Genomic DNA, 13,596 nt, shown 5'->3' with positions numbered 1-13,596 from the left:
CTTGTTGACCCACTGTGGGACTTAGAAGTCTCCAGAAGCAACATGGATTCCATTGGGGAAATAAAAAGAACACTTCTTGGGAAAAAAGATTAATGTCAACGGTATCCAACTTTGAGAAGAAAACAAAAGTTTGATTTCAGTGAAATCAGGTTAAATTTCTAGACACTAAACAGAAAAATACATTTTATATAGTAAATTCAGAACCACAGTTTGTGTATAGGCACACATGCATATAAAGCTCTCATTGTAAAAATTTAAAAGTGATGATAAAAGACACCTAGATACTTGTAGGTTAGCGAAAAGTCCTAAGAGTTTGACACATGTGGATTCTAGAGTTCTGCCAGCAACCGTGACACATGTTGAGTCTAGGGTCCTGCAGGCAACCATATGACACCTGTGGAGTCTAGGGTCCTGCAGGCAACCATATACGTAGACTGCTTTATGGAGGAGGTACCGAAGTGACAAGTGCACAGCTATTGCAGCTACTGTGGTAGGGCCTCAGGATCCATATCACTATCTTTCCACCATTCTCCTTGAGAAGCAAAGTTCACTACGGCATGGATTCTTCTGGATATGATACCTTCTTTCTTCTAAGTGGATAGCAATTGTACTAGTTTCATTGCTTAGCCCCTACAAGATTCTCAATTATGTAATTTTAAGAAAAATGATATAATTCTAAAGCAAGGATAAGATACTAAAGATTAAGTAGATGTTTTCTGTAGAGAAGACACTTCATGGGAGCAAGAGAATGAAGGCAGAGTACAGTCCCATCAACAGACAAATATGTAATGAAATGCATAGTACATATTCATAATGGAATTTTATTCAACTGTAAAGAAAAATTATGAAATCTGCTAGAAAATAGATAAGTGGTTCTAGAAAATATTAAATTAAGAGGAAAGAACCCACACCCAGATAGGAAAACACTACAGGATCTCTCTTATATGGGGATCCTATCTACAAATGTGTGTGTGGGGTGTGTGGGGGAGTGTACGTGTGTGTTGGGGAGAGGGGTGGAGGAGTCAAGTAACCAGAGAGAGACCACAAGAGGGAAGAGGACACGCTGAAATGGTGGTAGCATAGAAGAACACCTGACAGACACAAAAGTGTAAAAGAAGCTACTTGGGATTGAAGGGCACAAAGGGAGGTGGGGGCAGGGTCAATGAAGAAGAGAGAAGGACCGTAAAACAGATCCCTGGTGAAAAAAAAATTATAATGAAACATAATAATTTACACGATAATTAAAAGTAAGTATTAAAATGAAGGTGAAAGCCATAGGCAAGGACTTTCTGAAAAGAGTGCCAGCTTGTAGTCATGCTTTTAACCCACACAACTGCAGTGACAAAGGAGTCATTTGATGTCAAGGCATAATTAGGTGTCAATTTAGGAGTCCCTCTAACAGCGAACTTCCATTTATAAAGCCCCACTGGCTCTGCCTGGTACCCTTGCTCCTGGCTGCTGGCTCCTTCCCAACTCACTGCCAAGAAGCCACTGGATAATGCCAGGTAAGAACAAATCTATCTCATTGGTCCCACATCAAGCTAGCTTTAGAAGGGCAAAGAAGTCTACATTTAGGATTAGGAATCCTAAATGCTACATGGCTAGAAGCTCCAATTAATGGTATTTCACTTCTAGTACAGGTCTGCCAAAGTGAACAAATTGAAACAGCACGTTCTAGAGAGAAAAGCATCCTGATATCAACCCAGTCCTCTAAAGCAACACATTCCTGTAAGAAGGCGTACATATTTAAGGAACTATAATGCATACTCATGTGCGTGCACGCACGCGCACACACACACACACACACACACACACACACACACACACACACACCTCTGTTCCTTTTATGAACAGTACCTCCTTTCAAGGAATTACCTCTTGGTTTCACTAGTTATTTGTATTGCTCTCTATCAACATTTCATCGATTTCTGCCCTGGTCTTTATTATTTCTTTACATCTACTGATTCAGGTTTTTGCTTTGTTGATCCAGAGATTACTATAGAGCCCTACCTGATCTGGAACTTGCTATGTAGACCAGAACTGGCCTCAAGCGCACAGAGATCTTCCTGTGCTGGGATTAAAGGTATGTACCACTACCCCTGGGCATGTGATGACTTCTAAAGACTCAACCTGCCCATAAAATGGTTCTACAGAGCCAGGTGCAAGTCTTTAGCTATCGGGAGGGAAGAGAATTGCTTGAACTCAGTGTAACCAAGATACAAGAACCATTTCTTTAAAAAGGACTTTACAAAACTGTACAATCGATTCCTTAATTATGTAAGTAATGAAATGCAGAAAACCAGGTTTATTAAAGAAAGTATTTTCTTGTATATTTGCACACAGAAGACTAAGTACTCTATTAATGGTATATCAGATATTCTGCTGAAGAAGTTGCTCTCAACCTGTGAGTTGTGATTCTTAGAGGTTGCATATCAGATATCCTACATATTAGATATTTACATTACTATTTATAACAGTAGCAAAATTACAGTTATAAAATAGCAAAAAGTAATGATTTTATGATTGGGGTCACTGAGGAATTGTATAAAACATCACAGCACTAGGAAGGTTGGAGGCGCTGTGTTAGAGAGAGCAAATCATGATGGCTAACACGGAGCCAATCTCATTTAGACATACCTCAGGTCCAAAACCAAAAGTTTTCAGAGTTGGACAAACAAACTGCTTTTCCCTCAAGGGACAGTCCCTCCATTAGTAAAATAGGATGCTGTGAAGGAGCTCTGAGTAGTTAGCCACCAGAAGTCACTTCCTCTACTGCTGCCATATGCATTCTGGACAGAGAAGGATGCATAAGCAAAGTACGTCTCAGTGGGACTTGACTGCTCCATGGAAAGCACTGTGTTAATTGAGTGGCTGCTATAGTCCCACCACTTGCTGTCCTGAATACACACAATGTAGAAAACATGATATCTACCTAACAAGCAATCTCTCTGTACAGGATGTTTACAGTGCAGGCTTTAGAATAAACCACAGGAAAAACAGAAAACAAAAACCAATGCAGCGGCAAAATGCAAGCTTGCAGAGTGGACACAATATTATACATTGTGTAAGCGTAGCCATGGACACATCTTAAGCACGTATGTATGATATTAGATTATTGCTATTGACAGGACAGATGAATCTTCTACCTACAGAAGAGATAAACCCAACAAGAATCCCATAGATATTAAAAACATTTTTTTTAACTGAGATGCCAAGATGTTTACTTTTTTCTTCATTGTCTTGTCTTTCTCTCTGTTGAGGTTCTAATCCCAAGCAACATCTGCAGATGCTTATGGGCAAATGTGGGGAAAGCACGCTCCCTAAAGAAAGCTGATAACAGACTTACAACTTTGGTGTTGATTTCTTATCACAGCTAAAATTTGCTTCATAAAAAGAGAAATACAATAAAAAAAATCACTAACCAGTCTATTCTGCTTCTTATACTGAGCACTTCCCACAATTATCCTCATTGCAACTGTCCTGAAATTCCTTACCTGCATCCATGGCTCACTAAGAAAAGATGAAAAAGTTTTATTTCATAGTCATTAAACTAAACGCATTGTTTGAATCCATAAGAATGTTGCACTGCCATCATGTGGTTAAAAGTGTGTTTACAGAAACTTAGCCTCAGTATTCCTCACTAACAAACCAAATCTACAACCCAGTATGGATCAATCTAAATTTTTTTGTATTTGAAATTTGTATTTAAGTACGATATATTACTCATACTTCTCTCCAATTTCTTGTGTTAAATTCCACTGCATTAAAACAGAAACAACATTCTCAATATCTGATTCAGATACAAAAATAAACCAGCTATGTACTTGGTGTGCCTGCTCTTGATGACAGAAGTTTAAACTTTACTATTACCATAATACACACTCTAGCCATAATAATTCTGGAGAACCAACCAGATTACAGAATCCAGCAGTTCCTATACGTAATGTATAACATCTTAAAAACAACAAATATGATATTTATCCAAATTTATCAACAATCTTTATTTGATCCACGACTCTAAATTCCCAAAAAAGACGACCATAAAAATAAACAGTATAGCAAAAAGAAATAGAGTTTCCTCCATCTTTCTCTATTACTACATCTAACCTATTTTTCCATATGTAACTGAAAATCATAGTTAAATGAAAATTTTTAATTCTAAACTATGGTCCTCTGTACTTTTCAATTATAGACTCTTCTAGATTTCCTCGAGGAATCTGTTCCAAATGTGATGGAATCTATATAAGAAGTTAAACAGCTTTAGAGCTAAGTCTACCTAGTTTCTTAAGCAATTCATCTAAGTTATAGGAAGACAGCGCCATCTTTAGGTCTGCTTAAGTAGAGAAGGCTCAGTTTAGGTTTCTGTTGGGGATGCCACTGTGATACACTATCCCTAATAGCAAGCTCTGAAATAACTCTGTCCACCTTCAAGTCTCTGGAGATAATATTAACTTATTACAAAGTGCTTTAATATTTCTCTATAACAAGTTTCCAAAAGAGCAATAACAGCATCAACAAAAAAGAAGCAACACTCATCGCTTTTCTGTAATTGTTTCCACTCTTTGTGGTCTATAAATATTGGTAACTAATGAAGAAATATTAGTATGCTGGTAGGCATTTTCCTCCCCCTAATGTATTCCCCCTATAGAACTCTTTGTGGGCATAATTTCCCTCTAGATGCCATCTAACTCTGTTAAAACACAGAAAAAGAAGACAAATGTTCACATTACAAAACTGCAGTTTTTATATGTACTAGGCTAAATCCACTCACGTGTCTAACCCAAACTGGCTACGCCTTCAGAAGACAATGTTGAAGATACATCCACTTCAAAGCTTAAAATGCCTTCCTTTTCTATAGCTAAGCTCCACCACGCTTCATGACAATGTTCTGGCATCAGTGAGTCACTCATGGCTATTACTGGGTTAGATATGGGTTCCATTCACATATGGTAACTAAGGCTGGGATATTCTTAACCAAGCATATGTGAAGGATAACAGAAAAGAGATGCCTGATAAAGTTGAAATCCGTGCTGTGGAAGAAGAATCTCACACTTGAGCTAGGTCTGATATCTAAAGAGCCTGTGAAGACGAGGAATGGTCAGCTACATCACCCCCAAGCTCTGATTGGTCACCAATACTCAACTTCCCAAAGTAGATCTGGATTCTTAACCCAGTAAGCAAAAGGCAATGGTAAACATTGGGCTGCCTACATTATTTCCCAATCTGCCCCAGAAAATGTAGAGTCGTTGCTGAGAATGCAAGTTTTGAAAATGAAAATAAAAACAGTGAGGAAGGGAGGGAATGTAGAATTTAACTTTTATTCTTTGTCACTAATCTTCAATAAGCAACTTAATTTCTCTGAGATTTACTTTCCTCATCTTTAAAAATCACAAATTAATATAGGTGATTTAAGGAAAGTAAAATTATTTTTAACACAGTAAACCATAAATATTAACATTCAAGAAGATTTGTCTTATCAGTTCTTATTAGTCTTATCATGCTAATTAATTATGATAACTGTAAAACATGTACCCAACCTAAGTAAACATGCAAGAAAATCCATTTATGACTGCTTTGGCTAACAAAAAGAGTGAGTGTGACTGAAATCAAAAAAGTAATGAGTGCAACTATACAACAAAGAGAAAACAGCATCTGAAGGTCTGGGAATTTCAAAATATGTTCCAGACTGTCTTTGCGATTCACTAGAGCCCAGCTGAGTACCAATCACGTGTTACCTCTACTGTGTTCATTAGCAATGTGACTCTGAAAAACTACAGCATGGATGGGAGTAGCTGATCAGCCCCTAAACCTAGCTGAGGAGCCTTGAACAGATGTTAGCCTCAGGGAAGGAAGAGACAATTTCTTTAAGGATGTGGTCTTAAAGAAAATATATTGTGACCAGTTCCCATGAGTATATTGTCAACACAAATTGGACTCAGTGGGTTATTCTTTTAAAGATTTATTTATTATGTATATAGTGTTCTGCCTGTATGTATCCCTGCAGGCCAGAAGAGGGCACCAGATTTCATTCCAGATGGCTGTGAGCCACCACATGGTTGCTGGGAATTGAACTCAGGACCTCTGGAAGAGCAACCAGTGTTCTTAACCTCTGAGTCATCATCTCTCCAGCCCTTGGTGGGTTATTTTTAAAAAGAAGATGGGAGATTGGAGTGGGCAGGAAGTGGAGGGTGGTCTGAGAAGAGTTCTGGGGAGAAAGAAAGGCAGAGTATTCAAAATATATTGTACACATGTATAAAATTTTCAAAAAGCTAATAGTAGACTTTGAAAAAATAAAGGAAATGTGTCTCTTCAGGGAATAAAGAAGTTACATTTACAGACCTGGAAGTCACTGCAAACAGTTACACGTCAGTCAGAGGGCAGACAACATGTGTCAGGGAGATAATAGGCAAACATGTGGATAGTCAGCAAAGGAGGACAGAAAGGATGCAAAGGCTGTGCATAGTAGCAAAAACCAACTAGAGACAGAGCCCACAGCACTGCTGCAAACTCAAGCCAGCCTGGTGCATAGAGAGAAGCCGGGAAGCCCCAGTCTCAGACTGACTCTGTCAAACGAATGAATGAACGAACAGGAACAACCTCAAGAAGAAAAATATGTAAAAAATATGTAAAATTCTACCAGTGTGAGATAGATCTGAGAATGAAAAATGGCAGGTACATTTTTCAGCAAAAATGGATACACTTGTTATAGTAAGTTGAAAATCAAATGAGAAAACTTTCAGAGAGGTTGACAATGGCAGATAAAAAGGCCACAAATTGAGATATGAGTTTGAGAAACACAATATAAAGGAAGTTATGAATCTAGCTGCATCCCTAATCAAGACACACCTAGGGGCTGGGGAGTTGGCTCATTCAGCAAAGTGCTGAGCAAGCATGAAGGCGTGAAACAGAATTTTTAATATGTGATTTACTGTACTCACATTGGTGGAAGGGCAAGGAAAGGCTGAACTAGTGGCCTGTTTCTAAAACATTAGGGAAAGTTGTTTTATGTCAACTGAATAATGTACCCATAGTGACAGCAGCAGAACTTTTAAAATATTCATCAGAATAAAATGAGAAATTTTTTGAAATGTAGTTATGCAACTCCTGTTTTGTTCTTTAATTCACATTCTTGAAGACAAGATTTTTCTTAAAGAGAGACGACTATATTTTAATTAACACATACCCTTTAAAGGTATTTTATAATTAATTCGAGCAATAGAGTTGCTTCCTCCTCTGTGGTTAAAATAAAGGGGAATTTTTCCCTCCCTAATTATCCAGATAATGGGTTCCAGCCTCCCTTTGATGTACCACAAGGGCTCACCTGTTTCACTACAACCTGCTATTTATTATCAAACAATTACAGTTCCTCAAATCCTGAATTTCCAAAGGTGTCATTTATCCAAATCACATGTGTGCCCCCTTTGCACTCATTCTGAGAAAGAAATTTCCTTGATCAAAAATTTAACCTTGATTACCCCCTGGAGTATTGGCTCCTTTATTCCCAACTACAAATTAGAATCCAGAAGGTTTCTAGTGCATGTGCCATTAATGCATCACCTTTAACTATATTTAAACCATTATGACATGGCAAAAAGGAGAAAATATTTTGGAAATAAAGCATTTAAGGTATGGAAGAGCCAGAATTTTTAAAATTAAGATTTTAAATTATTCTACATCTTTTAACCATTTTGGTTGAAAGTCTTTGCAGTCTCTTCCTTTTAGAATCAGAAATAATTTTATATGCTCTCAGAATCAATCTCAGGAGCCTGTCCATGAATCGCGGAAGGGTCTTGCTGGAGAAGGCCGCTTGTTTAGTTCCCAGCTGCTCAGCAGCTCCAAAATAATCACACAGAAACTGTATTAATTAAATCACTGCTTGGCCCATTAGGTCTAGCTTCTTATTGGCTACTTCTTACATCTTAATTTATCCCATCTCCATTAATCTGTGTATCTCCAGGAGGCTGTGGCTTACCTGCTAAAGTTCCATCTGGAGTCTGTCTCTGGCGGGGGTGGGGGTGGGGCTTCTCCCTGACTCCACCTCCTTTCTCCCGGCATTCAGTTTAGTTTTCCCTGCCTAGCTCTATTCTACCCTATCATGGGCTCAAGACAGTTTCTTTAATCATTAATGTAATCACAGTATACACAGGAAAATCCCACATCAGAGTCTGATACTTCGCTCTCATTTGCTGAAAGTCATTTATGAGATTACAGTTCTCAAAGTACTCAAACTGTGTTTAACACAAAATTAGAAAACTTTCTCCCCCAGAATAATATGATCAAAAAATTAATTTCAATCAGAGCAATGGCTTCCAGGAAGACGGACAAAGTGGAATACAGAAATCGATGACGACATGGGTTGTGTGTTCACACATCATAAAGGACCAGGATGGAGCTGAGGATGAGTAGGAGCGGACACAAGAGTTGGAGGATCTATGGACAGGAGTGACCCTGTACAAGGGAATAGGCCTAGGGTGCCACTGTGGGTAGGACCGGAAGACTTGAAAAGACTGTTTCTGAGAGACTGCAGAAGGGCCCTAGGTTTGCCAACATGAAAGGGATTCAATATGTACAAAGTCTAGCGCTAAATGAGCAAGTAAACCTGGCAAGCCCTAATAACAGAAAGATGTCCCAGGAAACCAGAGCAACTTCATCAGAACCCTCAGGAGATTCTGACTTTGGGCGCAAAAGCTTCATGAGAGTTTGGGGTAAATAAGCATCTGAGTGGACTTGGAAGGATCATACAAAAAACAAACAAACAAACAAAAAACAGAACAACCTCTTGGGCTTTCAGAATGTGTAGACAGGGAAGAAACTAGTGATTAGGAAAAAGGAGGCAGAGCTGGAGCGATGACTCAGCAGTTGAAAGAACATACTGTTCTTGCAGAGGACCTGAGCTCAAGCTCCAGAATCCCCTTTGGGCAAGCCCCAGGCCTCTGACCTCAGAGGGTACTGGCATTCATGCATTCATGCATACCCACACCCAAAACACACACCTATACATAACTAAAAACAATAATAACATAAATCTTTATTTAGAAGAGGAGGAGGTGTTGGGAGCAGTGAGACCCCAGATCCTGAATTTCTTGTAATCCCCTGATCTGAGTGCCTACAGCTGCTCTGAGCACGAGACCTTCAGGAGTTCCTGATGGCAGGAGAGTGGTTTCCCCAAGATAGCTACGCCCCAGCCAAACCCACCAGAAACCACTCTCCTGCCATCAGGAACTCCTGAAGGTCTCGTGCTCAGAGCAGCTGTAGGCACTTAGATCAGGGGATTACAAGAAATTCAGGATCTGGGGTCTTACTGCTCCCAACAAGGAGGCAGACTGTCTGAAGAGAATCAATCATCCTAGATCCAAGTAAGAGTTGTCCACACGAATGACAGTGAAACCTCCTAGAACCTGCTGATGTGAAAATGGAGTTTGGAAGATAAGGATTCCCATGTGTAGAATTTGGCCATTGTTGTTGCTGTGCTTTCTGGTCATGATAGGTAGCTTTTAAAGCAACAGGAAAAGAAGGAAAAAAATAGAAGGAGGAGGAGGAGGAGGAAAAGGAGGAGGAAGAAGAGGAGGAGAAAAAGAAGAAAGAAGAAAAACAAAGAGGGAAAACTGAAGCACTACGGCAGGATGCTCAGATGTTGGGTGTGGCTACTTCCTCCTTTTTCCAGAGCCCCTTTTCAGTCCAAAATTGCCCAGCTGCATATGGAGGCCCTGGATGGATTGGCATTAAAATAACTAGATTTTATTTTGAATAAAAGTGCAACTTGTTCCCTCTAGATAAATATAACGTTATTTAGTGAACACGTTAAAGAACTGTATTTGTAAATAAAGAGTTTTTAAGAAATATAAAATACCAGGAGCTACAGAGAGGAAGAGAGAGTACACACAATTGCCCTAACTCCTGAAAATGTCTAGCAATGAGGATAACATTCTCTCAGTTCCTCCTCTATCCCTAATTAAAAATGGTTGCATGATTGTATAACCAGAGGCATGTTACTTATTCTGTATCCTTCCTCTAGGAATAGGGATTATGATGTTGTCTGCCTTGTGGAGCTGTGAGATGATTAAAGATATTAATTCCTAGCCAGGCAGTGGTGGTACATGCCTTTAATCCCAGAACTTGGAAGGCAGAGGTAGGCAGATCTCAGTGAGTTCGAGGCCAGCCTGGTCTACAGAGGAGTTCCAGGACAGGCACCAAAGCTACACAGAGAAACCCAGTTTTTAAAAAAAGATATTAAATCTATGACGTTTATAACTAACTGGGATTGAGCACTCAATGGGCATTAGCCTAGAAGTGACTAGCATATAACACTCAATACGCATGTGCTGGCTAATGTACGTTGACTTGACATAGGTTAGAGTCATCTCAGAGGAGGGAGCCTCAGTTGAGAAAATGACTCCATAGGATTGGACTGTAGGCAAGCCTTAGAGCTTCTTAATTAGTGATGGATGGAAGAGTGAGTGGTGCTGATGCAGAGTGGTCCTTCTGTATATGTGTTGCTTTTATTGGTTAATAAATAAGCTACTTTCGGCCAATGGCTTAACAGAAAATAGCCAGGCTGAAAGAGATATATAGAGAGAGAGTAGGCAGAGTCAAGGAGAAGCCATGGAGCCCCTCCAGAGACTGATGCTGGATGCAAGTTTACCTGGTAAGCCAGAGCCATGGGGCAATATACAGATGAATAGAAATGGGTTAACCCAAGATATATGAGCTAGCTAGCAATACGCTTAAGTGATTGGCCAAGCAGTGATTTAAATAATATACTTTCTGTGTGATTATTTTGTGCCTAAGCAGCCAGGAACAAGTAAGCAGCCTCCCACAACCTGGTGCCATCCCTGGGCTGGTGGTCCTCGGTTCTGTTAGAAAACAGGCTGAGCAAGCCATGGGTATCAAGTCAGTAAGCAGCATTCCTCTATGGCCTCAGCATCAACTCCTGCATTCAGGTTCCTGCCCTGTTTCAGTTCCTGTCCTGACCTCCTTCAACAACAGACTATGGATATGGAAGTGTAAGCTAAATTAAACATTTTCAAATTGCTTTTGGCCATGGTGTTTCATCACACAAAAAAGACTAAGACAAAGCATTAACCTAGAACTGAGTGGCATTTAATACTCAATGAACACTAGCTAGTATAATATTTGCATTAAATAAGTTAATGAGAATGTTAAAGGAGGAAGAACTTAAGGGAGGAAAACACTTGCAAAATATTTATGGGGAAAACATTCTCAAGCCAGACTTTGGTAAATGTTTAATATTTTAACAGAGAAAATGACAGAAACAAGTGCCAGGCATTGGAAATAAAGGTACAGGCAGCTTATTTAGCAGAAACCAAAAGAAATGCCTATAAGAAAGACAGAAAATATGCCTGAAAGCTAGGGTGAGGTAGGGTGAGGGCACATTATAAGAGCTACAGAGCTCACTCTCTTGCCACCCCCGTGCCCACTCTGATCCACAGGAAAGCCAAAGCGTTCCACTTGCCGCCGTCTGCCACACAGCTCAAGCCCTCCTACTCTCTGGAGTACTTTTGCTCAAAGATCTAACACAGTGCATTTAAAGCCACCAACCTGAAACCTACCTAAAATATCGACTCTGGTGTATTCATACTTGGGAGAAGCCTGAAGACCAACATTTTAAACAAATATCCAGGTACCACGGCATCTCTTGTTTGTTTACTGTTTGCTTTTTTAGATAAGAGTCTCGCTATATAAACCACGATGGCCTGTAAGTCAACAGAGAGTGGCCTGCTACTGCTTCCCAAGCAAGTGTTGGGATTAAAGGTGAGGTCACCATACCCAGCTGACACCGTATTTCTTGCTATTCCTCCACAGGCAGCACTTTGAGTAACAACGATGACTTAACCTTCTCTTTCCCCTTCTGCAGTGTTGTTCTCCTCACTGAGTTCTAGGACGCGCGTGCGCACAGACACACACACACACACACGCACATACACATACCTGAACATTATGCTATTATTTGAAGCTAAGAACATAGATTTAAAGAATAGTTTGGATGAAAGCAACTTACTTGTGGGAAAGGTACACCTTGACTGAGAAAGATGTGAAGGTCAAGCATGCCTCCAGGGCACTCACTGGAGGAGGAAGTCACTAGCTGGAAGGTTGGAAAGTAGTCAGAGTCCTCTGGAAGAGAGGCTGTGTTTGTGGTCCCTGGAAGGAAACTGGTCTGGAGGCCTTCTAAGGAAGGGTTAGACTTGGAGTGCTAGAAATAAGATCCTGGAAAGTAGGAGGAAGGCTGTATAGTTGGTGCCATGAAAGAAAATTCTGTGTGAACACATCTTAGGAGTTCCCTTGATGAGGACATCTGGCAGGCTCTGGCAGCCCAAATGTTTTGGGGTTTAGATATAAAAGTCTTTGACAGGTCAAGAAGAAAGACCATATGCATAGGGCAGAAAGCCTGAGAGCACACATTATCCCACACAAATTTGGACATGGGCTGAAAAGATGAAGTTAAGAGTACATGCTGTTCTTGCACAGGACCAGAGTTCAGATCTAAGCTCCCATATAGGGCAGCTCACAGTTACCTGTAACTCAAGATCCAGAAAATCAAAGCCCTCTTCTGGCTTCTGCAGGCACACACACATTTGTGCATACACGCACACATGCATACACAAAAAGATTAATTTTTTAAAAACAATCCAGTGCCTATTATAGGTTGTGCATGAACACAACTTTTATCACATAAGACAAAGTTACTACTGGTAGCAACATCTAGACATCTACAAGATCTAGCTGTAACTATAAGCCCAACTAGGCTTTATATGCATGCTAAGAAACTGCTAACCATCAATACCTTTAGTCTTTTAAATCCAAACAACACAAAATAAAAGAGAGATATAATGTAAAATACATGTTATTTCCCCTTTCATGGTGTGTTAGTTTTTCTTTTTTTCCTCTTAAGTTCCCCAAGCCACATGTACCATCACTATCCAATAGTGATATGTTATTTAGTTATTTGGTAGAGGCTGGTTCCTATCAACACTGGATAATTTTGAATCTATCCCTATTTTGAACTAAAATTAATCGCCCAACCCACTCCGGAAAGGTCATTCAAGAGCATGAATACTTGGAAGAGTACTGTATCAATTGATAAATTCTCATTTACATTGATAAGGACATATGGTGGCATTGATATATCTGTGCCAAATGCTTATCCAAGAAGATTCAGCATAAATAAGATTAGAGTCTAATCAATTTTTCAACATCGAGTTTAACTGTGCCTAATACATACTGTGATCATATAAACCTACAGAGATGCTTGTAGTCACTGGGCATAGCTTAGGATGCTAGCCAACTTCATTTTTCCTGTGGTCTGTCTGAGTGTTCTTTGCTCAGGATCACAGAGTTAGAATCATTCACACACACACACACACACACACACACACACACGAAACAAATGCCTCATTTTCATAATTATAGCATCTTAAGAAAGTATTCAGACTCTAAGTGACATATCTGGATGGTTAGGGTATCCCTGAGATACAGCCAGTTCATGAAGTTTAACTAGTCATAATTTGATGCAGTTCATTTTTTAAAAGTTCAAATTTACTTAAAAATAAATGACTTTGACTGGTAAGTCAAAGTATG

General features: G+C 39.6%; 1 protein-coding gene across 3 annotated transcripts in view; it reads right to left on the bottom strand.

The window, feature by feature from the left end:
• Positions 1–13,596, bottom strand: part of Slc25a21 (solute carrier family 25 member 21) — a 480,209-nt gene that overhangs the window by 454,717 nt on the left and 11,896 nt on the right. The gene's annotated exons all lie outside the window — the stretch shown is intronic.

Source organism: Arvicola amphibius, chromosome 7 (assembly GCF_903992535.2).
Source record: "Arvicola amphibius chromosome 7, mArvAmp1.2, whole genome shotgun sequence".
Classification (NCBI taxonomy): Eukaryota; Metazoa; Chordata; class Mammalia; order Rodentia; family Cricetidae; genus Arvicola; species Arvicola amphibius.
This window is presented reverse-complemented; position numbering and strand designations above follow the sequence as displayed.